Consider the following 26,131-nt stretch of genomic DNA (forward strand, 5'->3'; position numbering starts at 1 on the left):
TTCGACTTCAAATAACATATGACTGTAAGATGTTAGCGCATCTGAATACCATTGGAAATTAGTTTTGTAATTTATATGTCAAATTTATTATGCTTTATTAATAATAGTTCATAGATGTCTCATTTTTCCATAAAACATATTAAATATTATCGAACATTAAGAGTTAGCTTGTTCAGTTTCACTAGGCATTTGCAATGATTTATTTTAGCTTAACTTTTTTTGCACTTAATAAAATGTACTTGGGATAAATTTTTCATTTCAATCTTATCTCAAAGCAATTTTTTCATATAACTGATTTGATTATATATGGTATAGCCATTAATAATATTCTGTAGATATATTTTAACTGATCAATTAATACCGCTGCCAATTTCACTGGAAGTGTTAGTATTTTAAATCCCTTTCTGAGTAAACACAAACCTTTATTAATTGAATTTTGTAACCACACATGCATATTTAAGTTCTAATTTCAAATAAATTCCAGTTTTTGTAATGTCCATTACACACTGCTCTACAAAGTACTGAAAAAAACCTGAAGTACTCTGTGGACTGGTTAACAATACTATAGTCAGGAAAGTTCTATAAAAACACAGCCTTAGTTTCTTGATTAACTTCCTAAATATTAAATTACTTGGGTTTTGATTAATTTAAAAGTGTTATTAAGATATACCTAAACTCCTTATTAAATCCAATCAAGACTGATTTAGAGAGATTGAGAAAGTAAACATAATTAAAATCAATGTACCACCAGGAATATCAATTCTAAAATATCTGGCACAGTTAGGTTATATTTTAATATTAATATGATTAGTCAACCCATCTACTACTTTTCCCATTCTATATTTAAAAAGTAACTGATAATCTTTTTAAAATTTATTATTTTAATTTAAAAGAATTCTATAGACTATATTTAATTCAACCTTCTGACATCTTTACTCATAGAAACTTAAAATAAGAAATTATACACATAAAATATTTCTAGTATAAATAGCTATAAAAGATAAAATAAAAATCATGCATTCTTTGATAAAATAATAATATGGCACATTTTATTTGAACTTTCTTTTTTATCTTCATCTTGGAGTTTATGTAAAGCTTTATTCTTATACTGCAGATTAATAGTGCATCCTGTACTATTTATTTATTAGTGCACTATTTATTTAATAGTGCATCCTGTACTATAAATATTTTCACAAAAATGGAGCAAATATATTATGGAAACTGAGAGTAATCTGATCTATATCTGGTTCTGCGGATACTTTCTAACTTCTAAAATATAAAAACAATCAGAATAAAGTTTGAAAATTTGGTGGAAACAGATGTTCGTGATCAAAATTGCCTCAAACACTAGCCTCCTTTAAATCTAAAAACAGAGGAATATTTTAAGAGATAAATTTACAACTTCTAGATGGGTTGTACTATTATATTTTATTAGTTTTCTTACACTTAGAAAAATAAATACTATTATTACACATGTACTAAATTATTACATATGTATGAAAAATTAAGACCTTATATACTAGAATTTAAACCCTTTTCTTTTTGAGAGACTCTTGCTCTGTCACTGCAGGTAGAGTGCTGTGGTGTCATCATAGCTCACAGCAACCTCAAACTCCTGGGCTCCAGCAATCCTTCTGTCTCAGCCTCCCAAGTAGCTGGGGCCACAGGCATGTGCCACTGTGAGTGGATAATTTTTCTATTTTTAGTAGAGACTGGGTCTTGCTTTGCTCAGACTGGTCTGGAACTCCTGAGCTCAAGCAATCCTCCTGCCTCAGCTGCCCAGAGTGCCAAGATTACAGGTATGAGCCACCACACCCAACTAGAATTTAAACTCTTAATGACAATGTAGGTCTTCAGAGTTCTGGAGAAAGTTATGTCATATGCAGCAGACAATTTTGTACACTGTTTATAGAATAGCTCCTGTCATGCTAGTGGACAGTGCATTGACAGACTTGGGTAGTGGTACACACCTACTTAGGCAGATCCAGTAGCACTCCATCACAAGATGGAGTGATATGTTTGGAAATGAACATGAACAGGTCCACAAGAATAAAGAAAGCTACACGATAGCAGAAAGGTGGCATTTCCAAAATGATGGACTAGGAAACTGAGCATATTTTCTCCACTGCAAAACAAAAATTTAACTGGTAAAAGTTACTTAAAAAAACAAACAAACAAAAACAATCCTTTAAAGTCTCTGAGGACTGTCCAACGGGCATACAGCAAATGAAGAAACACGCATTCAAGAAAATCCACAAAATCTCAGTGGAGAACATCAAGGGCATGTGGCACTGGAGCTATAACTCACTTTATTACATCTGTTTTCCCCAGCTCCAAGTTATGGGACCTATAGAGTATGTACAGTCCCAGAGACAGAACTCCTTTTCCCATAAGCTCTGAGTCTGGGACGAAAGTTTCATAAGGATTTAGGTAAGTAGGCTATGGGTAGGATTTAGCATACCCTCAACCCTCTGTTGCAGAAGCTCTGTTGCAGAGAGGTGTGGCCAAGAGCACTGAGTCTCTCTTTTTCCACTCAGACCCCCTCCTATAGTGGAAACTCCAGATTGGACAAGCTGAGAATACTGGGGCTCTAATCACTGCTATCTCAGCTAACTCATAGGACTGTTTTTCTATGCAATTAGCAACAAGCTGAGAAGATCAGGAACTGCCACCCACATTGTTGCCCCTTCAGTGTAAATGGGTGTTACTCTAGGAACAGAGGGTTCCCTGCCCCTGGATCCACTGCAGCGTTGTGGAGCTTCTGCCCAAAGGAAAAGGCAGACTAAGCAAGAAGAGTTTCCCTGCAGTACTTGCTGAGGTAACTTATTTTCCTTAAAACTCCATGCCTAAGGGCATTGTTAAGAACAAAGGAGATCTTAGAAAGCAATAAAGAAAAGGATGGTAGCTCTGATAAAAGCAAAACAGCTACTTGGCCATAAAAGTGAATGAAATAACTTATTTTTCAGCAACTGGGTTGGAAATGGAGAACATTATCCTGAGGAAAGTATCTCAGGAATGGACAAATACCACACGTTCTCACTTACAAGTAGAAGCTAAACAAGGGATATATATGGTCATAAAGTTGTGTAATGGACATTGAAAACTAAGAAGGGGGGAGGGTGAGAGGACAGTGAGGGATAAAAATCCACCCATCAGGTACAATGTACACTGTTCATTATACAATTCAACCCTGTAACAAAAATCACTATACCGCCTAAATCTATTCAAACTTAAAAAACTCAGCATGGAGCAACCAGAAATTTAGTAGAGAGACTCAAGGGAAAAAGTATCCAAGATCACCTCTCCTGGTTTCAGAGTCAATTACGGGTGTCAGAAAGGCTGTGTGCATATGCTAAACTTAATCCACTTGCAGTCAATCAGAGCAAGACTGGGTAGACTTGAGAGCATTCTCCAGTATATGCATAGATCCATCAATACAGGGAGGAAACCTCACCTGCACAAGGGGTTAAAAACAACCTTTGACCAAACACTGCCTGAACAATAAGTTATTCTCATTTAGGGGCAATTCCTGAGATAGTAAATGTTAAAATACTGTAATGGTCATCACCGGTACTCTGGAAAACTGTGTGCATGCCTGTATGAGATTTCTATGGCTGCTATAACAGATTACCACAAATTTTGTAGCTTAAAATGATACAAACTTATTATCTTACAGTTCTGTGGTTTAGAAGTCTGCAATTGGTCTCAGTAGGCTAAAATCAAGATGTCAGCAGGGTTGCATTAATTTTCAAAGATCTAGAGGATAATTGGTTTCCTTGAGTTTATTTATTTTTTTCCCACTTCTAGAGGCTGCCTGGACTCTTTGACTCATGGCCTTTTTCCTCATCTTCTAATTCAGCAATGTCAGACAGAATCCTTACCTTTTTTTTTTTTTTTTCAATAATGGCCAACCTAACAGGTGTGAGGTGATGATGCATTGTGGTTTTGATTTACATTTCCCTGATGACTGGTGATGTTTAGTATCTTTTCAAATACCAGTTGGCCATTAGTATGTCTTCTTTGGAAAATTGTCCACACACTATTCCTTTGGTCAGCAATTTATTCTAACATTAAGATATAAGGTAATATTGTGTTTTTATATGACTAAGGCCTTGGGCCATGTGGTATCAGTCTAATCAGATGGTTTATGTCAACATAGAAAATAGATGGTAAATACTTATTTTTCCTCTAGGGGATAGAATCTGAGTAGCTGATGTCAGTTTTACAGATGCTGCATAACTACATGTTTGACCCCCTGTAAAAACCCTGGACACCAAAGCTTGGGAGAGCTTCTTTGATTGGCACAAATTCATACATATTATCACACATAGCTGGGAAAAATAAATACATTCATGTGATCCCACTGGAATAGAACATTTGGCAGTTTGTGCCTAGTTTCTCCTGGACTTTGCTCCATGTATTTCCTCCATTTACTGATTTCACTCTAATAAACTGCAACTGTGAGTATATCAGTTTTTCTGAGTTCTGTGAGTTCCTCTAGTGAATCATTGATCTTAAAGATGGCCTTGTGGACCCCAGATTGGCAGCTCAGATCTGATAGCCTCTGATTAATAGCAGAACAATGTCAACACTTTCGGATTTACAAATCAGATTAGAAGAAATGAATTTCATCATATTTGGAATATATAGTATCTAAGGTATAATACTCATTAATCTTGTATTTAAACAACAAAGTGCTAAAAAACAAAGCAATTGTCCTCTAGGACAGTTGATTAAGGGAAAAGGAACTAATATGTAGATAGCAGAGATTCACATAAATATCAAATTTTAGGACATATCACTATATCATCAGCATATTTTAAAATAATAGTTACGAATTAATTTTTAAAATAAATCTCAATGTAAGCAAATATATTATCATACTCTCTAATAGTTCCTGAATAATTATTTTTAATATCAATTATTGCTAATAAATTATTTTATTATTGGAAAAATATATTATTAATCCTTACAATAGAATAATAATACTAATTATCAAGTTTGGATGCATAGTATCACAGATATTAGGCTAAATTTTTCACATCTCTTAGCCTCTTGATCTAGTCATTAATACATATCTTTAAATTAAATAAATGTGCACCCCAAAAAAAAAAAGAAAAAGAGAGGCTTCGTGTAATTCAAAAAGTTTTAAATAACCACAGCACTAGTAAGTTGTAAAGCTGAGTCTATAACTTGAGTTATTACTTGTACAAAGCTGTGCTCATAAACACCACACCTTGTAGGTTGTTTGTACAAAGTGTACATATATATTATCCTCAGGCAACCTAGATGTTTATCAATGAGAACAGTATATTCCAAACTTTTTGGAAATATAGCAATGCATCATCTATTAGAAATAATTTTACCAGTAAAATTTGTCACTGATTTTATTTATTTTAAAAGAAAAAGTGTAGCAAATTAGAAGATTACTTGAGGAGTAAGACAATATATTTTAGTTCTGAGTTCTTGACTAGTAGTCAGTTCTGTACTGGTGTATGCCTTTCAGTTTATTTAGATTAGAATATACTTTTCTCCACATGAAGTAAAGTAAAAAAAGAAAGGTTAGGATCTCAATAAAGGCATAGCTACTATCAATTTATGCATTTATTTTTCTATCTATTTTTAATCTATGTAATAAAAAATATATTTATTCAATAATCACTATCTTCTACATGATCTTCTAGCACAGGGAATGGAATGGTGACATGTAAATTACATCTGACTTCTTGAAAATTTTACTTATATGGATAGGTAAGTATTAATAATAATTTATGTAGAGGGAACATCAGCCAGAAAAGAGCATAAAATCTTTAAATAATTGGGAAAAAATTAAGGGAAAGTATAGTCAACTTGGAATGAAGAAGGCATATAAAAATTTTAGTATTTAATAGGGCACCAGGCATGCCATGTCATATATATTGGCCTTTATAGTCTACTAGGTCTTTTACTAAGAGCTGAGAGATTCTAGTAAAGTTTTTTTTTAATATTACAGATGTTAACATTAATTTTCATTCATTCATTCACTCATATATTCTTTATTCAAATACTATATTGTCTACCACATTCCTGAATATGTGTTAGTTTCTGGAAATAAAAAACTAAAAAATATATAAGCTTGGTGCTATTATCCCTAGTACTGTCATCCGCTCTTTACAGATAAGAAAATCATTGAGAAATTGAACATGGAGTGTATCATCCCAGATCAACATCAAGGTCACGTTGCCAACTAAATATTGACAAATACTTCTTTAAAGATGTTCTTTCACAAGTCCAGGTTGACTAGTTTGAAATGCTCAAATAATATTTCACAGTAAATTTAATAGTAAGCAGTTATATATGCGTTGGTACCCCCTTTTGAGTCAGTATTTTGTACCAACAGCTCCTGTTTACCTCAGAACAATCATAAGCTTTTAAAAAATTAAGAGTATCTTTTCATCAAGAAATATATGTTTTTGATATTTTCCAAATGTTGTTTGATAAATGATATGAATTCATGGAAGAAGACAACCCAAAGAATTGTGGTTGTTTCTAATGTTTCTGGTTTCCTTTTCCAGGACAGTAATGACATATTTTGAGGCAACCGATATCTTATTACCAGAGAATCAATAGAAGAAAATTGGAGAATACCACAGAGGAAGAGAGAGGTAAAGAATAGCATCAAATTCAACTTTGAGGTGAGAGTTCTAGATTTAATGATCCAGTTAGCTCACAATTTCAGGTTGTCTCATTACATAATTAAAATAGACCTGCCTTAACTTCAGACAGAATGATATTTCCTTTTGTTAGACTAATTATAACTACTCTGTAAGGATTTCTCAAATCTATATCTCCAGATAATTACTTTAAGACACTGTCAAATTCAGAACATAACTGAAATTTGGCTTTCTTAAATGGTATGAAGATAGCTTTACGGTTTGCTTCTTTTATATTCACAGGATGAAATCAAGGTCCTTAAAATTATGTTCTTCATGGAAATAATGGTTTTCTAACTTAGAAGAGTCTTCTAAGGATAAAGTATATTTTTTCTGCTCTCACTTAGCAATGCTCATCCTGAAGAATTATATGACACAATTGAACTAGGCACATTGTAGAATGTGACAAAATATTCTTGCATTTTAACCAATCTTTCTGTGTAATTCTTTGAATCCTTTTCATTTTCCCATTATTAGAGACAAGTGCCTTTGTAACTATGTTCTCAGAAAAGGTAATGAACACCTGTGTCTGATCTGAATTATGAAAAGTCTGTTATTTCCCTCATGAAAAATATAAAAAGCACAGTGGAATCCTGTTACAATAATCAGCCTGAGCAGTTTAGATGAATCATTGCTTTTGAATGATCACGGCAAGCCAAAATCCCCCCAAATGCTAATTTTTACTAATTCAGACATTTCCAAAAAAGAAAATTGCTATCTTGCAAGGATAAAATCTTCTATTTTAGAATCTGCACTCACTAGACAAATTATTAGGAACTCTAATTAGGAATCTCAACACCTATAACAACCAAGTAGCTCTCAAAAGTTTTAACATTCTTTACCATGTTCTGGAAATATTCAAGAATTATTTATAAAATAGCTAGCTGGGGATACTCCACTTGTCTAAGGCAACTATATTTGGGAAGAAAAAGTCCAACACTTGAAATCATGTAATTGGCAGTAATATACTTTTAAAATATTTTCCAGTCATGGCAAGCATATTATCTTCTCTAGTATATAAAAATAGGCGTTAACTTGTTTTTAAGTAATAAGTTAAAAAGAAAAAATAATCTTAAGATAATTGGTTCAGAATGGTAAGTGAAAAATTCTCTTAATTGAATTAGCCATACCATCCAGAAGGAGACCAAAGAAGGGAAATAGACAGAGAGACAGAAGACATTCTACAGAATTTGCTCATTAGGGAGATGGGTGGATGTCTTTTCCTTTGTAACCCAACCATGGTAATAAATATTACCCTGATAATGAGATGGAAAAATAGATGGTTAAGATCATACAATAAGTAAGTAGAACAGCTGAAAATCAATTTATCTTATCATCAAACTACAAGTTTTCTGTACTATACAGTGATGGAAAAATAAGTATTTTATTGCTGACAAATAAATAAGACAAAACACTAAAGGATTTTAGATCAGGTAAAAATAACATATAGCTGTCATACAGAGGCAATATGAATATTAAGAATACTAATGTAGTATAAGTGGAGATTTCAATCTCCAGTGTACTCAGGGCCTTAAACCTGAAGAAATCAGCAACTGTAGGCTGAATTTTATGAGGATGATGTTAGTTGTGACAAAAGATTAAAGGGAAAAATGATGATACAAACTGATAAATTAATTGTTTTAATTGAAATCATTAGGTGATACTTATGTTTGTTGAATAAGTGGAAATGACATGTTGCAAAGTATACAGGAGTTCTACATGTAATGGCATGGATGTGGACTCACAACAATATATAATTGAACATTTTAATCATTATAAATATTTATTTCAAGAGATGGAAGAAAATGTTGGTTTATCCACTCTTACTGGAGATTGCATAGTGTAAAATTGTAAGTTATTCAGTTGTATAGACATGTTTGCACGGACATATGCTTTTATTTTTCTTTGGAAAAGTATAAGAGTTGTATTAGTCAAGGTTCTCCAGAGAAAAAGTCAGTAAAAAAAAATATATATGTATATGTATATGAAGACCAAGAAGTTTCTATGTCTGTAAGCTAGAGAACCATTTATGTCATATGATTTGGAAGTTATTTATACTAAAAGGTTGAGTCTTTTCTAATCCATGGGATTTGATCCTAACTACTTAAGCAAAAGTGATGGTGTGATGGTATTCCGATTTGGGGGCTCAAGGTACCTTCTGAGTTACTGTTATTGCCATGAGAAATACATTAATGGACTAGCCTGTTGGTCTCAGGAGAAGGATGAAAGGTGGAAAGGGTGTAGGTACAGAGCTGAGTCACCACAAGGCTAGCTATGATCAAAGTCCCCCTTCCATCCCCAGGTGCTAGCGCTATTTGGCCAGTGCACATATTAGAGCCGCACAGTTATATCCGCTGAATTTTGTAGATTGGTAAGAAATAAATATTTGTTCTTGTATGTCACCCAGTTTGGGATTATTGTTATTTGACAAGTGGTAACTGGTAAAAGCAATTGGCATCCCAATAAATCTAGATTCAAGTGGCCAATTAAATATATGAAGAGATGTTAAATATCCTCCTTAGTCAGAAAAATGGAAATTAAAATCCCATAAATATACTCTTTCTCTCCATTGATTTAAAATGACATTTAAAAAGATGGAATGTGGTAAATGTACTGATTGATGTTAGGTATGTAGGTATTCATTGTTGTTGCTATGTAAGCAATCAAGTCCTAGAGCTCTTTCTCATAGTAATAACTACCCCTGTAAGGCTCGTAGGTGGTTGCTGCAGCAAGTTTTAGGCTATTTATCTTTTTCTCTGCTGTGGCCGTCTGCAAGGCAGCCTAGTGCCCTGCGGGAGGGACTTAGCTCTTTTCCCTTATTTCCTTTGATGTAAAAATATATACCTCCCCAAGCATTCTAAAATGCTCCAGTACGTGTGAAACACAGCTGTCCTCCTTCCACTCTTCAGTCATGCTCTTCCCCTCAGCCACACCCAAGCACATGCTGTCCATCAGAACAAGTGTGGTGTGAGCTTCAGATAGCGAAGCATTTCCCCACATTGTATATCTTGTACTTAAATATCTAATGCTTTACGTGGCTACTTTGGTTTGTGTCTGTAAATTAAGCCCTTGGATGTGGTTTAATTGTTTGTCCTTAAAAGGAATAAAGGATTTATTCCTTAAAAGGAATAAATCTTTTCTGCTGACAAAAAAAAATTGTATATAAAGTAGTATTTAAAGTTTACCAACATGTAGTATTTGTGTAATTGTGGGGGGTGGAGCTTTTATTATCATGGGGGCAGGGGAAGAAAATGAGATGCAGGCCAGGCCTTTTAGCTAATTAATGCCTTCAATCCTAGCACTCTGGGAGGCCAAGGCGGGAGGATCACTTGAGCCAAGGAGGTCGAGACCAGCCTGAGGAAGAGTGAGACCTCACCTCTACTAAATATAGAAAAAATTAGCTGGGTGTTGTGGCACAGGTCTGTAGTCCCAGCTACTTGGGAGGCTGAGGCAGGAGGATCGCTTAAGCCCAGGAGTTTGAGGTTGCTGTGAGCTAGGGTGAGGCCACGGCACTGGCACCCAACCATGGGGTGAAAAAGTGAGATTCTGTCTCAAGAAAAAAAAAAAAAAGAGAGAGAGGTACAACCATAGAGTCAAAGGTAAAATCTTAGGAAAACAAAACAGGTAAATAGTAAGTCTGTGATAGTTAATTTTATGTGCCAACTTGCTAGGGCACAAAGTGTCTGTGAGAGTGTTTCTGGATGAGATTAGAATTTGAATTAGTGTATTCAGTAATGTAGATTACTTTTACCAGTGTAGGTGAGCATGATTCAATCTGTTGAGGGCCTGAACAGAGCAAAAGGAAGAAGAAGGAGGAATTAGTTCCCCCACCCCTTTTTTTGCTGCCTTACTGATTAAGCTGGGACATCTCATCTCATTTTCTCTTGTTCTCAGATGCCTTTTGAACTTGGACTAAATTCTAAATTATACCAACAGCCTCCCTGGGTCTCTAACTACTTGTAAGCAGCAGATCATTGGACTTCTCAGTTTCTATAATTTTATGAGCTATGTATATATCTATGTACGTATGTATATGAGACATGTATATACTTCTCTCTATATATATGTATAAATGAATATATGTACACACATGTGTATGTGTCTTCTGTTTCTCTGGGGAACCTTGACTAATCCAAACTCTGACTAATCCAAACTCATATCTATATTCCTTGTCCTGAATATATTACAACTTAAGTGAAAGCAAAAAATTGCATCTTTACCAAAATGGGAATTGTCATGGTCTCTTGGGTTTAAGTCAAAAAGACTGTAATTTTATTTACTGCATTTGAAATTTCTAAATAAAATACACTAGACTAGCAATTTTATCATGTGCACTTAAAGCACAGAAAGAATACAGCTGGATAATTTTTCTCAGATCTCCAACTCTCCAAAACAGGAAGACAAAGTTACAACACACGGGCTTTAATATCAGAACCAAAGAATGATGTTCTCAGTTCACATTCTGTCTCCTAACCCCACTGAAGCACTGAATCCTATATTTTATCATAGTTTCCTTTTGCTTACAATATAACATGCTCTATAGAATATTTGCTTTGGAGTCACTTTCATATGGTTTCTTATCCTATCTCCACTGCTATACTAATGTATATATTTTAATGCTTATATTAGAAATGCAAATAGGACAGGCATGATAGCTCATGCTTGTTATCTCAACATTTTGGGAGGCTGAGGTGGGAGGATCACTTGATCCCAGGAGTTCAAGATTACAATAAGCTATGATTGTACCTCTGTATTCCAGCCTGGGTGACAAAACAAAACACTATCTTCAAAAAATTAAATTAAGAAATGCAAATAGAGCAAATTTAAGAAAAAAGAAATCAAAGAAAGGAAGGAGGGAAGGAGAGAAGAAAGAAAATTATTACAAGTGAAATTGTAAAAATAAACTAGTTTGACTGGCTTCATGTGTGACTGAATTCAGGATCTCACAGATGTCACCAGAAATCTCTCTCTCTCCTCCCATTATTGTTTGAATACTACTTTCCTTGCTGTGGGCTCAATTTCTAGATAGATTCATGTTTAATAGTGTGCCCTGATAGCTCTTGGGTTGTATTAGTTTTCCAGCTAGCAATCCCAAAGGAAAAGATACTCCTTCTCAATAGCTCCAGTGAAAGTCTTTGGAGTTACATTGACTTGATGCACTTAGATTATGTATTAGATCTTGAACTAAGAGGTGGAAGGCTTACTGATTGGCTCATAGAGATAAAGTGCCCTCTTAGTTCAGGCGGTTTTAACAAATTACCATAGACTGGATGGCTCATAAACAACAGAAATTTCTTTCTCACAATTCTGGAGGCTGGAAATCTGAGATAAGGTTGTCAGTTGGGTTGGATTCTGGTGAGGGCCATCTTCTGGGTTGCAGATTGCTGGCTTCTTGCTACATCCTCACACGGTGGAGAGTAGCAAGAAACAAGCTCTCTGGGAACTCTTGAAAGGGTGCTAATCTCATCCATGAAGGATCTGCCCTCATGACCTCATCTAGCACTAATTACCTCCCAAAGGCCCTGCCTTCTAATACCATCACATTAGAGAGGAGGATTTCAATATATTAATTTTAGGGGGATGCAAACATTCAGCTCATAACATTTCTCTTTTGGCCACAAAAAAAAATCATGTCTATCTCACATGTTAAAATACATTTACTCCATCCCAACACCTTGAAACATCTTAACTCATTCCAGCCTCAAAAATCTAAAGTCCAAAGACTCATATAAATATCATCTAAATCAGATATAGGTGAGATTTCTCCTGAGCCTAAATTTCCCACTATAAAACCTACAAAAATCAAGCAAGTTAGATGTTTCCAAAATACGATGGTGGGACAGGCTTAGGGAGGATAGATATTTTCATTCCAAAGGGAAGAAACAGGAAAAGAAGGAAGGGTTAATGAACTCCAAGAAAGCCCAAACCACAAGTTTTAAGAATAATCCTCTTTGGAGGACAAGTGGTAGTGTCTTTAAGGGTTAATAAAATGTAGAATTGGAAATTGTATCAGTGAATTTTTTTGTACTCAATATTTTGTGAGCAAATAAGGGTGAAAAAGGAAAATTACATGTCAATGTTATTAGGAAAATAGTTTTGACCTTATAGAGCTTCTGAAAGTACCTTGAGGACCTGTAGAATATCTGAAGTCAAAATGTTGAGAATTGCTGTTTTTAACCATTAATTATATTTCAAATGTCACTTGATTAATGTGTGTTTAATTTTTTCTAAGAATTAAAAAGTAAGATTGCATGTTTTATGGCTTCACTTAGAAATTTTCTGAAATTATAAAATTAAGAAAAAAAAATCTTCCAGTCTTCAAATTTATAAAGTAAAGCATAGTCTACCAAATGTTTGCATAAATATTTCATTCTTAGGAAGGTATGCTACTGCATGTGAAGCTTTGTTATAAATTTCTTTTTCATTTGAACTTTACTTATTTAATATGCTAATTTTTTCAAACTCATAGAATTTTAAAACTTAAATTGTTTAATGTTATTGTTAACATTATTTATAGAAACAGTATGTCACAGGCTGAAAAATGGAATTATCATTTTAAAGTAGGTGATATTTCTAACAGTCTAGTGAAATAATATCAATAATGAAGTTTTTTGGAAAATGGAAATATATTTTAAAATTAGTTATTTTATTGTCACCTTCTGATGATTTATATTGCTTTATATAAATATGAATATGTACATACTATATACTTACATATGACATACATATGTTTAAATTGATAGATGCAGAGAGAAATACAGATACAGCTACTGATTTAGACATAAAATATACACTTAACATTGTTCCAGGATATTACTCAGAATCCTAAATCATTTATTAAAATTGAGTGTCGATAGGGCTACACAGTTTCAATTTAGTTGAAACTTACATGCAAACTTTCAATTTAGTTTGCTTGAATTACATGCAACATCTATGCTTTCATTGTATCTATGACAGTTTTGGGTTTTCCAATGATAAGAGTTTAGTTTTAAAATTAGAATTAAAATAATAATAAATTGTCTTATCCCCTCCCCCATTTGTTCCTCATTGACTAAAAATAAAAGCAATTAAGACAAAATTTTAGTAATTTAATTTTAGTTTTAAAAGATACCTTGCTTTTCAGTGATTCTTTCATTAATTTAATAAATTTTATTCTTACTTGCTATGCATCACTCACAGTGATAGGTGATGGGTGTCCAATGTGAAATACAAACTTGTCCAAATCTCAGGCTTTGTGAAACCTTGGGTCTAGATTACCCATTGCTGCAACTTCAGTAATTTTCCTTCTCTTGCTTTTAGGTTTGACCTAATATTATCCTTGTCCCACTATAAACACAATTGCTTGATCAACTTTACAAAAAACTTGAAGGTTAAGATCTCTGAAATCTTTTTAATGTATATTCATTCTTTGTTATAAGTATTGAAACAATGACGTAATATACACTATATGTTTAAAATATGATTCAAGCAATAGGGTATGATGATTACATTTAAAAGGCCAAATAATTTTAGAAATATTTTTTCTTACCATCAGGTATATATTGCAAAGCCTGTGTCATTTTCCGTGTTACTATATCTTCCCTCCCCTAACGCAAGTGACTTCACAACGCAGCATTCGAGGGCATCATGTAATTTCAAATCAATTTAACCTTTGACATCAAAACTGAGCCTACTGGCAACCTGGTTGTGCCAAAGGTGAAAGGCATTCAATAAAACACATCATGCACAAAGTGACAACTAGATTGAGGCCTGGCTAACTGGCTTCAAACAGTCCTGATTTTCCACCTTTACTGCATTGGTTGAGTTTCTCTCTCTGATCTCTACAATAAAAAGCATCTAGTGCAATTACTTGTACACTCAGTTACATGCTTTTTTTTTTCTTGATATTAACAACCAAGGAAAAGATAAGGATCTATTCTTAAGGAAACTTGTTTAAAATTGTGAATCCAGAGCATTCAGAAATTTCTAGAAAGTTTAGGTTATGGCATAATGGGCTATTAAAATTTTGAATTAACCTTTCCTTCCATAACAATTAGAACCTAGATGCAGCAACACTTTCTCAAGGATAGCTCTGGTCCCTCTTGAGAACGAATGGTTTGCAGCATTGTCTCCTCATCCTCTCTCCACACACATACTAAAACATTTAGGTATAATTTTAAACAAAATTATCTGATATATCCATTGTCAACTTTAAATAATGAAATTCAGAAAATATGATTAAGTATAGATTTTATTCAAGCACAAAGCTTGAGAATGGCCACTTGCCTGGGAGACACCAACTCAAAACAAATGGGGTCAGCATTCCAAAGTGGAGAAGTTAAGGGTTTACCTATATATGAAGAACCAGAGAAATTTTGGCAGGATTACAACATTTTCCATACAACACTAATGTATACATGATAGCAATTTGATTGGCTGCAAATTGCTATATTCCAAGAAAGATTACTTTTCTACTATTTGTAATATATGTAAATTTCAAGGATCTGAAAACCATCTCTTTGAAATGTAATAATCAGGTAAAGTGCCCCATCTCTCTGTTTCTGTAAGAGGGTAAGAACTTGTGAGGGTTTTTTGTTTGTGTTTGTGTCCCTCCAAAATTCAAATGTTGAAGCCTAATCACCAATGTGATAGTATATAAAGGTTGTGCCATTGGGGCATAATTAGGTCACGAATGTGTAACCTTGGTGATCAGTGTCCTCGTAAGAAGAGAAAGAGACTAGATTGATTTCTCTCTCTCTCTCTCTCTGTCTCTCTCTCTCTCATATAATCAGAAGATAACCTTTTACAAAGCAAGAAAGAGTACCCTCGCCAGATACAGATTCGCCAGTGCTTTGATTTTGGACTTCCTAGCTACTGGAACTATCATAAATAAATGTCTGTTGTTTAAGCCACTCAGTCTATGGTATTCAGTTATAGTACCCTAAAATAAGACAGAGACTAACTTCTACAGGCACTTAGATCCAAGTTGCAGAATTACCTCCTGTTATAAGAACACGAAAAACTTGTTTTTTCTTTGGATAAAGCCAATTTGCTAATACAAATGGTCACCCCAGGTAAATTTAGAATGAACTAATATCTGACAAATTGTGCAGTCAAATCCTCTTACTTGAGGACTACTTATTGCTTATCTTGAGAAAATGCATGTAATACGCTTTATCTGCTTGGCTACATAAACAAGAATGATTTCCTTCTGTCTTCGCAATCCCTTTAGTGGATTATCTGTGATGTGCATAACATTTTGATTACTTATTCATTAATAAAACTTTTCTTCTACCTTTGTGAGGAGGTTTTCTGGATTGGAAGGAAACTACTCAATTATATTTCTCCATCAATTCTAGTGATGAGGCCTGGATGTTTGACAGTTTCTGAACTGATTGAGCAGACGAGCTGAAGTTCTGTGGCCATCCTACAGTCAGGTAAGAGAACCTGAATTATAAAATATCTCTCACTTCTAGTTCTCCACTGTTTTGGAGTACTAGTCAGATGAACCACCATTTCCAAATAGAAGATTTTAATATTCAATAAGCAGAGGTATTACAGGCTCTAACGTTCCATCAGGATCACCACATAGTTGGAATATATGAGAAGCCAGAAATATTGCCTGCAGGTATTTCTCTTTAAGCGCTTATATCTTTCTGTCATATTTGGAATGAGTATATAAAAATCCATTCTTGTTATGGCCTAAGGATGTTATGTTGATCTGGATAAATTAATGTTTTTGCTGGCATTCTTAGGCCTCATCCCAAGCAAGAGAATTACTTGCATTTGTGAGTTGAATGTCATTCTAAGGAAAAAAAATTGGGAATAGCCACAGAAAAGATTAAAAAAATAGAAGAGGAAATGCAAGAAACAAAGGCACTCTCCCTTTCACAGAACCCTCCCCTTCCTTTCTCTGCTGTTCTAATTCCCTCTGCTTCCTTTGCATTTTTTTTTATCCCCCTCTGCCTCAATCTGACTCCAGGGAAGGAGAAGATGATGATCCTTTAAATAGTAGTTCTCCTTATTTATGAATTTTTCTATAAAGAAGAACAAAGGCACAACTTCTCTACCTGGAAATGAACTGCCTGGTCTGTTCAAGGGAACAGATTAAATAAGCATTTCATTGTTGATATAAAAAAACAGGAGAAAATCAACTAAAAATTTAAGACAAAATTTGATGAATTAATAAAAAAATAAATGAATAAAACAAAATATTATTTTAATGAAGCAATCACAAAAAACACTATTTTAATCAAAGTGTTCATTAAAACTCAAACATGAAAAAAGAGAGATAGTTATACTATTAAAAGTACTGAGGAGAATTTAAAAAAAAGGAAGATAAAGATGCACAACTCCATACTAATCTTTGAAATTAACAATGAAATTGATGTTTTCTAAGGAAAACATGTTGTCTCAAAATTGATACAAGAGTTGTTTGGTTAAAAAATAATCGACACTATCACCGTCATGAGATGCTATTAAATGATACCATGCAATGTACAGACATGGGATTGAATCAAAGTGTCTCTATTTCCTATGTGAATTTGAGTTCAATGTGAAATTTTGGAATAATAATACCTGTTTTAGCTTTGTTAAGAGTTAATGAGATAATGTGTGCAAATCTCCTAATATATTTTGGCACATAACAGGCATTTATTTAAGGATATATTTTATTAAGGATATAATTACAATAATCACAATTTGCCAATGAATCACTTGTAATACGATCGTGAGACTCAACATTTAGCAGGTAAGCTATTACAATTTTTCAAGGAACATATATATCACTGCCATGAATAATTAAGTTGTCTTTTATTGTGGAAATAAAATACTAATAAATCAAATCAAATATGCAGCTAAAATTAAAATATATCACAATGATTTATTTTTATTTGAAGGGTATAAGTAGACAGGACAATTTGTTGAGATATTAATTTGTGCTTTATTCGCCCTGTACTCACCTGCCCCCTTTCAAGTAGGTAGTGAGATTTTTTGTTTCCTTGCCCCAGGAGAGATTTGTTGTTGCTCTACTAAATATTTGTAACATGTTTATAACTATGTTTCTGGTTTCTGATTTCTAGACATTTGATGTTCCTGTGTATTTTGGTAATATAAAAAAAAAAGGTGGATAATTTTAAAGTTTGTGAGAAAGAGGGGAAGGTTTCCTAAGACTCCAAATAGATGGCAATGTAAAAAGTACATTATGGCTGGCTCCTTTGAAACACACCAGGGTGGCTGTGAATAAATATCCAGCCTGAGGACTGCCTATAGAGAACCTGGAGCTTGGACTCCATGGCTCCTGCTAATCAGCAAAGATTGCCAGGCCCAAGTTTGGCTCATAAGCAGGAGAACCAAAAGCATCAGGAGTCCTTATGATCTGGGACAATTAGAATACAGACAACTATGATGAGCTGAAGAAAAAAGGTACTTTCTTTCGTTTGTGCATTGCTTATGACTCCTTGATTCTTGTTCATCACAGGGAGGGTGAAAGAACTTCAGTAATGACTGAGATTCATTTTCCTAATAGGCTGTCAGCACATAGATTCTAATCCCACATTTAATATGCTTTTTAAAATATATAGTTTTTTTTGATGTATATCTCTTGCAAGTTGAGTTTAGGAAGTAAAGTTTACACACAAAGAGTTTAATATTTTCAATATAATAATCTATTAACTAAAGATATCAAAGTATGAAAATAATTTTAAGTGTTGTAGGACAGGAATTTGACAACATTTAATATTTTTTCTTAATGCTCATGGCATTTTATTGTTCTTTGTTAGAAAAACCATGGTAATTCATTTTAATCCTCTTGTTTCAAGTGGACAATAAAGATGAGGATCCTGTCTGTTCAGCCAGGTTCCAAGAAGAACCATCAACACTGCAAGAGCCATAAATTACACCAAGTTGACGTTAAAGACCAGCTGGGACCATGATGGTAGTGATGGTACCTTTTCCTGGGCATAGGATCAGGGATAATACAGACTTTGGCTTTTGATGATACTTTTTTTTTTTTTTTTCACAACATCTATTTTAAAAGTTTATACTTTATAATGCTTGGCTTAAAAATACCAATTGAATTAAACATAGAGGTAGAAAAGGAAGAAAGAAAATAGGTTAAATATAAAATCCTCAAACTAATCTGAAATATATTCTGCAACAGAGATGTCATGCTGAAGGGATGGTTGATTAAAACAGACATTTTGAGTTCAGTGATCCAGCAGCCCTGAGGAGTATATAGAGAGAGCTGCCAATTGCAAAGCAGACACTTTCCTCTGCCTGGCTTCGCTGATGAGTTGAAGCCATATTGCCAATGCCTGAATATCAGCACCATCATTTTTGGTGTCCTGCCTCTGTAATATGCATAAGATGTGGTTGTTTCTGATCTTCCCAGTGCTGTTTGGTGCCTCATGAGGGAGGAGCCACAAAAGTATTAGCTTGGTTTGGGCATTGAAAAAAACCCTGGGATTCCCAGCAGAGCTGCTTCTCCAAGCTGTGGATTTGCAATATAAAAATTGATCCAAGAAGTTTTTTCTCCATCTGTCCCATGGCTTGCTCTTGCTCCTCCAATTAAGGGAGTTAGTTAGGTCCTGCCAGTATCTCTTCATTTGCTGTTTTCTCAGTAAATGTAATTGTGCATTGGATGTATTGCCTCCAATCGGTCCAGCCCCATTCCATTTGACTAGGGAAAGCAACAACAACAGTTTCTGATCTATGCAATCCTTATTCTCTTTTTTGTTATGCATAGGCAGGGTATTTATGATTTTTTTTAGTAATTTCTAACCACATATGGATAGGACAGAGGGATGAGTGAGTGATCCCTGCACAAATGTATGTGTTATATTTATTCTTATCAACACATACAGATGTTTAAAATAATATTTTAGCCAGGTGATACCAGGTCACCCTTCAGATAAGCAGCATGAGCTCCAGAACAGATCAATAAGTGTTATTTCTATCTTTATTTTTTATATCTTGAATTGACACTTTATACACATTTGATGAGTTGAATTATTGACTAAATGCATGAATAAATCAATTAACTTATAAAGGGTAGAAATATAAGAGCGAGAAAATGATACTGTACAAAAATCTTGTAAAAAGAAAACTGTTAAATTTGATGCCACCAAAGGGTCATTTAAGTAGTGAAGGAAATTAAAATGTAAGGGCAAGCGACAAAGATATATTTTAAGTATCTTTGAGGCACAAGCTAATTGTTTTCCATGTAAATGACTTTAACATTTTAAGTGGTGTGCCTTATATATCATTTATTTTATAGAAAATGAGGCAAAAAACTACATGGCCAATGTTCATTATTAATTGTTTGCAACTCTAATTTATTCCTGAAGGCTTGAGCTGGAAAGGATTTATTCTGGTGTCTGTTAACAATTGCATTTCAGGAAAAGGTGGCTATTATACTCAAGGTACAAACCTGAGTCAGCATCTTCCAGTTCTCACTTATATTTTTATCCTCTCTGTGTTTATCTTCTCTTGGAGCAGCAAAAGTATACATACACTTTTTGTTACTTAGAAAAGGAGTAATAGCTTTCTTAATATCTGAGTGCAGCAGCAAAAGGTGTGCAATTATGGCAAAAAGAAAAAAGAAGAAGAAGGGGCAAAACGGAGCTTGCCCCAGTTTCACTTAGAACATGCAACGTTCATTTTTTCATGAGAAGAGACAGATGAAGTACAACTTCTATATGCAATCTCTTGAGGGAGAAAGATAAATCTGGCAGATATGACAAATTGATAGGAAAGTCAGAGTTAGAAATTGAGAATTAAGAGAATTGTATTGAAGATCGAAGTATTATCTAGTTGTTGATGTTAGACCACATTTTGATTTCACAGAAGTCTTCTTAAAAGAGAGTTATGACAGAATTATATTTCATTCAGTTTAATTTTTGCTCTTATTTTTTGTTTCACAGAATATTCAAGGCAGTGATAACACAAAACCAAATGAAAACTACAAACCTTGATACATATGTTATTCTCCTAATTATAACATTTGACTTACAAAATAGTTGGCATAGCTATTTCCAGCATATAGAATTTTATGAAACTCTTATCAGTTGTGGTATTTTCAGTAAGCAGTGATAGTTTTTGTTTACTTTGTAACATTATTTTACTTAAATTTAGCAATATAAAACATATAAAGTTCTAATTTATTAGATTATTTTCAAAATTTTCCTAACAAAATTTAGGCTTGAAATTTTGGTTCCATTGAGCACAACCCTGTCTGAGGTTCATTCTTATCATTTTTATCCAACACAGGACAATGTTGTCCCATGGCTGTCTTGACTCCCCTGGTATGGTAGCTAGCTTGCAAGCTGGCACCCAATAATTCCTGCTTCCTACTATTTACACCCTTGTATAGTTCCTCCAAAATCTCCAGGGTTAGACTCTGAACAGCAGAGTATGAAAGAAATGATGGTATGTCACTCTCAAGATTAGGTTCTGAAATAAAATGTGGCTTCTCGTTCACTTCCTCACCCTTGCACATTTTCTTTTTTTTTTTTTGAGAACACTCACTCTGGGGGAAGTCAGTCATGGACAGAAGTTGATGTGGGAGGAACTGAAGCCTCCAACCAACAGCCATGTGAATGTGATTAGGCGTGGATCATCAGCCTCAAACAAGTTTTCAAAAACTGCAGTTTCTGCCTGCAGCTTGATTTAACCAACTTCATGACGACCCTGAACCCAGAGCCACACTGCTGTATTATGACTTTCTTGGACCCTAGGCACTTTTTCCTTCTTATTATTTTATTTTTGTGAGCGCCTTTCTTTCTCTCTCTCTCTTTTTCTGAGTACACACACACACACACACACACACACACACACGCCCACATACATGCATATACATGTATATATATTGAACATCTGAATGGGGGAGAAAAGAATGAGAGATCTCTGCACAAAATTATGTATTTGTTATACCAGCCTATATAATTATTTAAAACAATATTTTAGCTTTATATTGTTATTGCAGTGTTATATAATGAATATATTAATATTACATATTAACATTTGATGACCTAAAACTTTATTTTTCTTTTGGTTTTAAAAGAAATTAAAATACTTTCATTGTGAACCCTAGGCCCAATGCATGTTAATGAAGAAATCCACCCTGCCTGATCCAGGACCACCTAGCTAAGCTGCTCCTTGATTCTGGACCCTTAGACTGCATAAGAAAATAAAAAATTATGGATTTATTGTGACAGATTTTTTTTTAAAAAACTAGTAGAAGTGGGCAATTTTTTTTGAATTCTATATTTAAATAAAAACAATTGAGTGTTCTAATCAAGCATAAAATAGAAGGAATAGATTGAAAAAGAATACTGTGAACGTATTATTAGTTTGCAGTTTTCTATTTATCTTAGGACATTTTCTACTTCCATAGAAATACTGCTGAAGGAATTTAATTTGTAAACTCCCTAAATCTTGGGTGGGAAGTTTTTGAAAACATGTTGTTTGCTATAATTTTACTACTACCACCTTCCCAGGTCTCTGAACTGCTCCATAAGAAAGTATATTACCCCTAATTTTGTCAACTTTCAAGAATTTCAGTGTGAGGAGGGGTTAGATTGATATATAGACCTTGTAGGCCAAATATGGACTGCTACTTGTTTTTATAAATAAAGTTTTATTGCAAACAGCAACAACCATTCACTTAGATATTGTATATGGCTGCTTTCACTCTACAACAAAGGCATTGAGAAATTGGAACAGAGATGTTAATGGCTTTGCATAGTCTATGTACAGACATACCTGCTTTGTTTCACTGCACAAATATTGCATTTTTTTCTTTTACAAATTAAAGATTTGTGGCAATCCTGAAGAGAAAATCTATCAGCATCATTTCTGCACAGCATTTGCTCACTTTATGTCTTTGTTTCACATTTGCTCATTCTCACAATATTTCAAACTTTTTCATGATTATTATAACTGTTATGGTTATTTGTGATCAGTGATATTTGATGTTATTATTGTAACTGTTTTGGGGCACCAGAAACCACACACGTATAAACTTAATGGATAAATGTGTGTGTTCTTACTATTCTACCTACCGGCCCTTCCCTTATCTCTCTTCCTCTCTTCAAGCCTCCCTATTCCCTGAGATACGAGAATATTGAAAATAGGCCAGTTAATAACCTTACAATGGTCTCTAAGTGTTCAAGTAAAAGGAAAAGTCATAAATCCCTCACATTAAATCAAAAGCTAGAAATGCTTATGCTTATAGAGGGAGACATATTGAAAATCAAGATAGGCTGAAAGCTAGACCTCTGTGCCAAATAGTTACCTAAGTTCTGAATGCAAAGGAAAAGTTATTGAAGGAAAATAAAAGAGCTACTCCAGTGAACATAAGAAACATAAGAAAGTAGAACAGCTTTACTGCTAATATGAAGAAAGTTTTAGTGGTCTAGATGGAAAATCAAAATAGCCATAACATTTTCTTAAGCCTATGTCAAATCCATAGCAAGGCCTTACCTCTCTTCAATTCTATGAGGTCTGAAAGAGGTGAGGAAGCTACAGAAGAAGAGTTGGAAGCTAACAGAAGTTGGTTCATGAGATTCAAGGGAAGAAGCCATCCCCATAAGATAAAAGTGCAAGGTGAAGCAGTAAGTGCTAATGGAGAAGTTGCAGCAAGTTACCCAGAGCTACTCAAGATCACTGATGAAGGAGACTACACTAAACAACAGACTTTCAGTGTAGATGCAAGAGCCTTCTGTTGGAAGAAGATGCCATCTAGGACTTTTATAGCTAGAATGGAGAAATCAATGCCTGGCTTCAAAGCTTCACAGGACAAGCTGACTCTCTTGTTAGGGACTAATGCAGCTGGTGACTCTTAAATTGAAGCCATGCTCATTTACCATTCTGAAAATCCCAAGACCTGTAAGAATTGTGTTAAATCTACTCTGTCTGGGCTCTGTAAATGGAAATATAAAATCTGATGACAGAACATCTGATTACAGCATGACTTGCTGAATATTTTAAACCCAATCTTAAGATCTACTGCTTAGATAAAAAAGATCTCTTTCAAAATATTATTGCTCATTGACAATGTACCTAGTCACCCAAGATCTCTAATGGAGACATACAAGAAGATTAATATTGCTTTCATGCCTGCTAACACAATATTAATTCTTCAGCTCTTGAATCAAGGAGTAATTCTGACATTCAAGTCTTGTTATTTAGGAAATATATTTTGTAAGGCTATAGCTGTCATTTATAGTGATTTTTCTAATGGATCTTGGAATATCAATTGAAAACCTTCTGGAAAGTATTTATCATTTTAGATGTTACAAAGTATATTCATAATTTATGGGATGAAGTGAAAATATCAACATTGACTGGGGTTTGGAAGAAGTTGCTTCCAACCTCCTGGATGATGTTGAGGGCTTCGAGACTTCAATGGAGCAAGTAACTGCAGATGTGGTAAAAGAGAAGTACAATTAAAAGTATAGTTGTAAGATGTGACTGAATTGCTGCAATATCATGATAAATTTTTAAGGGATGAGGAATTTCTTTTTATGGATGAGCAAAGAAAGTGGTTTCTTGAGATGGAATCTACTTCTATTATAGTAAAGATGCTGTGAACATTGTTGAAATAACAATAAGAGATTTAGAATATTACATAAACATAGTAGATAAAGCAGTGGCAAGGTTTAAGAGGATTGACTCCAATTTTAAACGATAGTCTACTGTGGTGAAATGCTATTTGACAACAGCATCACATGCTACAGAGAAATCTTTTGTGAAAGGAAGACTCAATAGATGCAGCAAACTTTTTATTGCTGTTTTATTTTAAGAAATTGCCCCAGTCACCCCATATGTCAGCAACCACCTTTCTGATCAGTCAGTAGCCATCAACATAGAGGCAAAACTCTTAACCATCAAAATGATTACAGCTCACTGAAGTCTCAGATGATCATTAGCATTTTTTAGCAATAAAGTATTTCATAATTATTTTATTGGCTTTAGACGTATTTTTACTTTACATTTAATAAACTACAGTGTAGTGTAAATATAACTTTTTTGTGCACTGTGAAACCAAAAATTTTTGTAACTCTCTATTGTGATATTCACTTTATTGTGGTTGTCTGGAACCAAACTTGCAATATCACCAAGGTATGCTTGTAGTTGTTATCTGGCCCTCCCCCCAAAATAGTTTGCAGGCCCTTAGAGTAAGCATTGTCTCATAATTCTATAGTAAATTTAATGTAGTCATGTTGAAATTATGCAAATAATATAATGCATAAGGAATTCCATAGAATTCCATTTCATAAAATCAGTATATGTGTTATATTCTTTCTTTCTCTCATCCCTAAATGAATAACTAATAATTTCAAAATGTAATGATGATTATATATGCCTCTAAAGAATCCAAGCTACAGCTTCATTACAACTTTGGTAAAATTTTATGTTTATTCTCATTTTTATTGTTTTACATTTGGAATACATGAAGGCCTGAGTTATAATAAAATTTCCTACATCATCGAAAAGGCCCCCAAAAGGCATTATTTGAACTTGTTTATTTTTACTCTGAAGAGTCATTCCTCTAAACATTTTGATATTGGCTTTCATAAATAACTAGAATAAAGTTTATGTGTTTGATGTGTAGCATAAATAATACATCAAAAAATTTCCTTAGCAAAAAGTTAGGCTTTGAAACTTACAAATATTATATTTATGAAGTAAAACATGCCTGTATGTATTCATTCTATAAGATTTAACCTTCATATTTCTGACAACTATGGAACAATTTGGGTGATGACATTTAGAAAAATATGTGCTTTTTCTCCACTATGAATTAATTGGAAGGTAATTTAATGTTAAGAATATTTTTAGTTGCAATAGAAAACTTTTCAAATTATGGCATAAAACTATGACAGCACTTATTTACTCAAGAGATAGAGAGACATGCAATCCAGGCTATTAAGCAGCTCAGACGTGTCAGCAGGAATCAAAACTGTTTCCAGCTGTCCTCTTCCCATTTCAGTGTGTTGCCTTTAGTCTTTATACCAGTTGCAAGATGGCTATCACAGCTCAAGATATAATCTATTATTAGCATCCTCAGTATGAAGAAGCAGGGGCTAGACTTTTGGTTGTTTAGTGATACTCTAACAGAAGCTTTTCAGCATTCTTTCCGTTTCTTTTAATAGATCTGAGTAACATGGCAGCTCCTTGTTTAGGAAGGCTGGTTAAAGATATATCTGGTAAAAGTGAATAAAATTAACATGACTAGCTTAGATTGATTGATAGTAGTATCTTTGGGATTTGGGCAATTTGTTGACCCAAACACATTTGCATTCTATTAGAAAGGAGAAAGGAGGGGAGGAAGGGCAGATAGCTTCAGGAAAGTCAATACACTGTCTGCAACAGAAATAGAATAGGAATGAATATGATTTTTACTTGCTTTGGAGTTTTGTTATTGAATGTTATAATTTTTTGTGATACCCAGGATT

The sequence above is a fragment of the Lemur catta genome, chromosome 1 (assembly GCF_020740605.2).
Source record: "Lemur catta isolate mLemCat1 chromosome 1, mLemCat1.pri, whole genome shotgun sequence".
Taxonomy (NCBI): Eukaryota; Metazoa; Chordata; class Mammalia; order Primates; family Lemuridae; genus Lemur; species Lemur catta.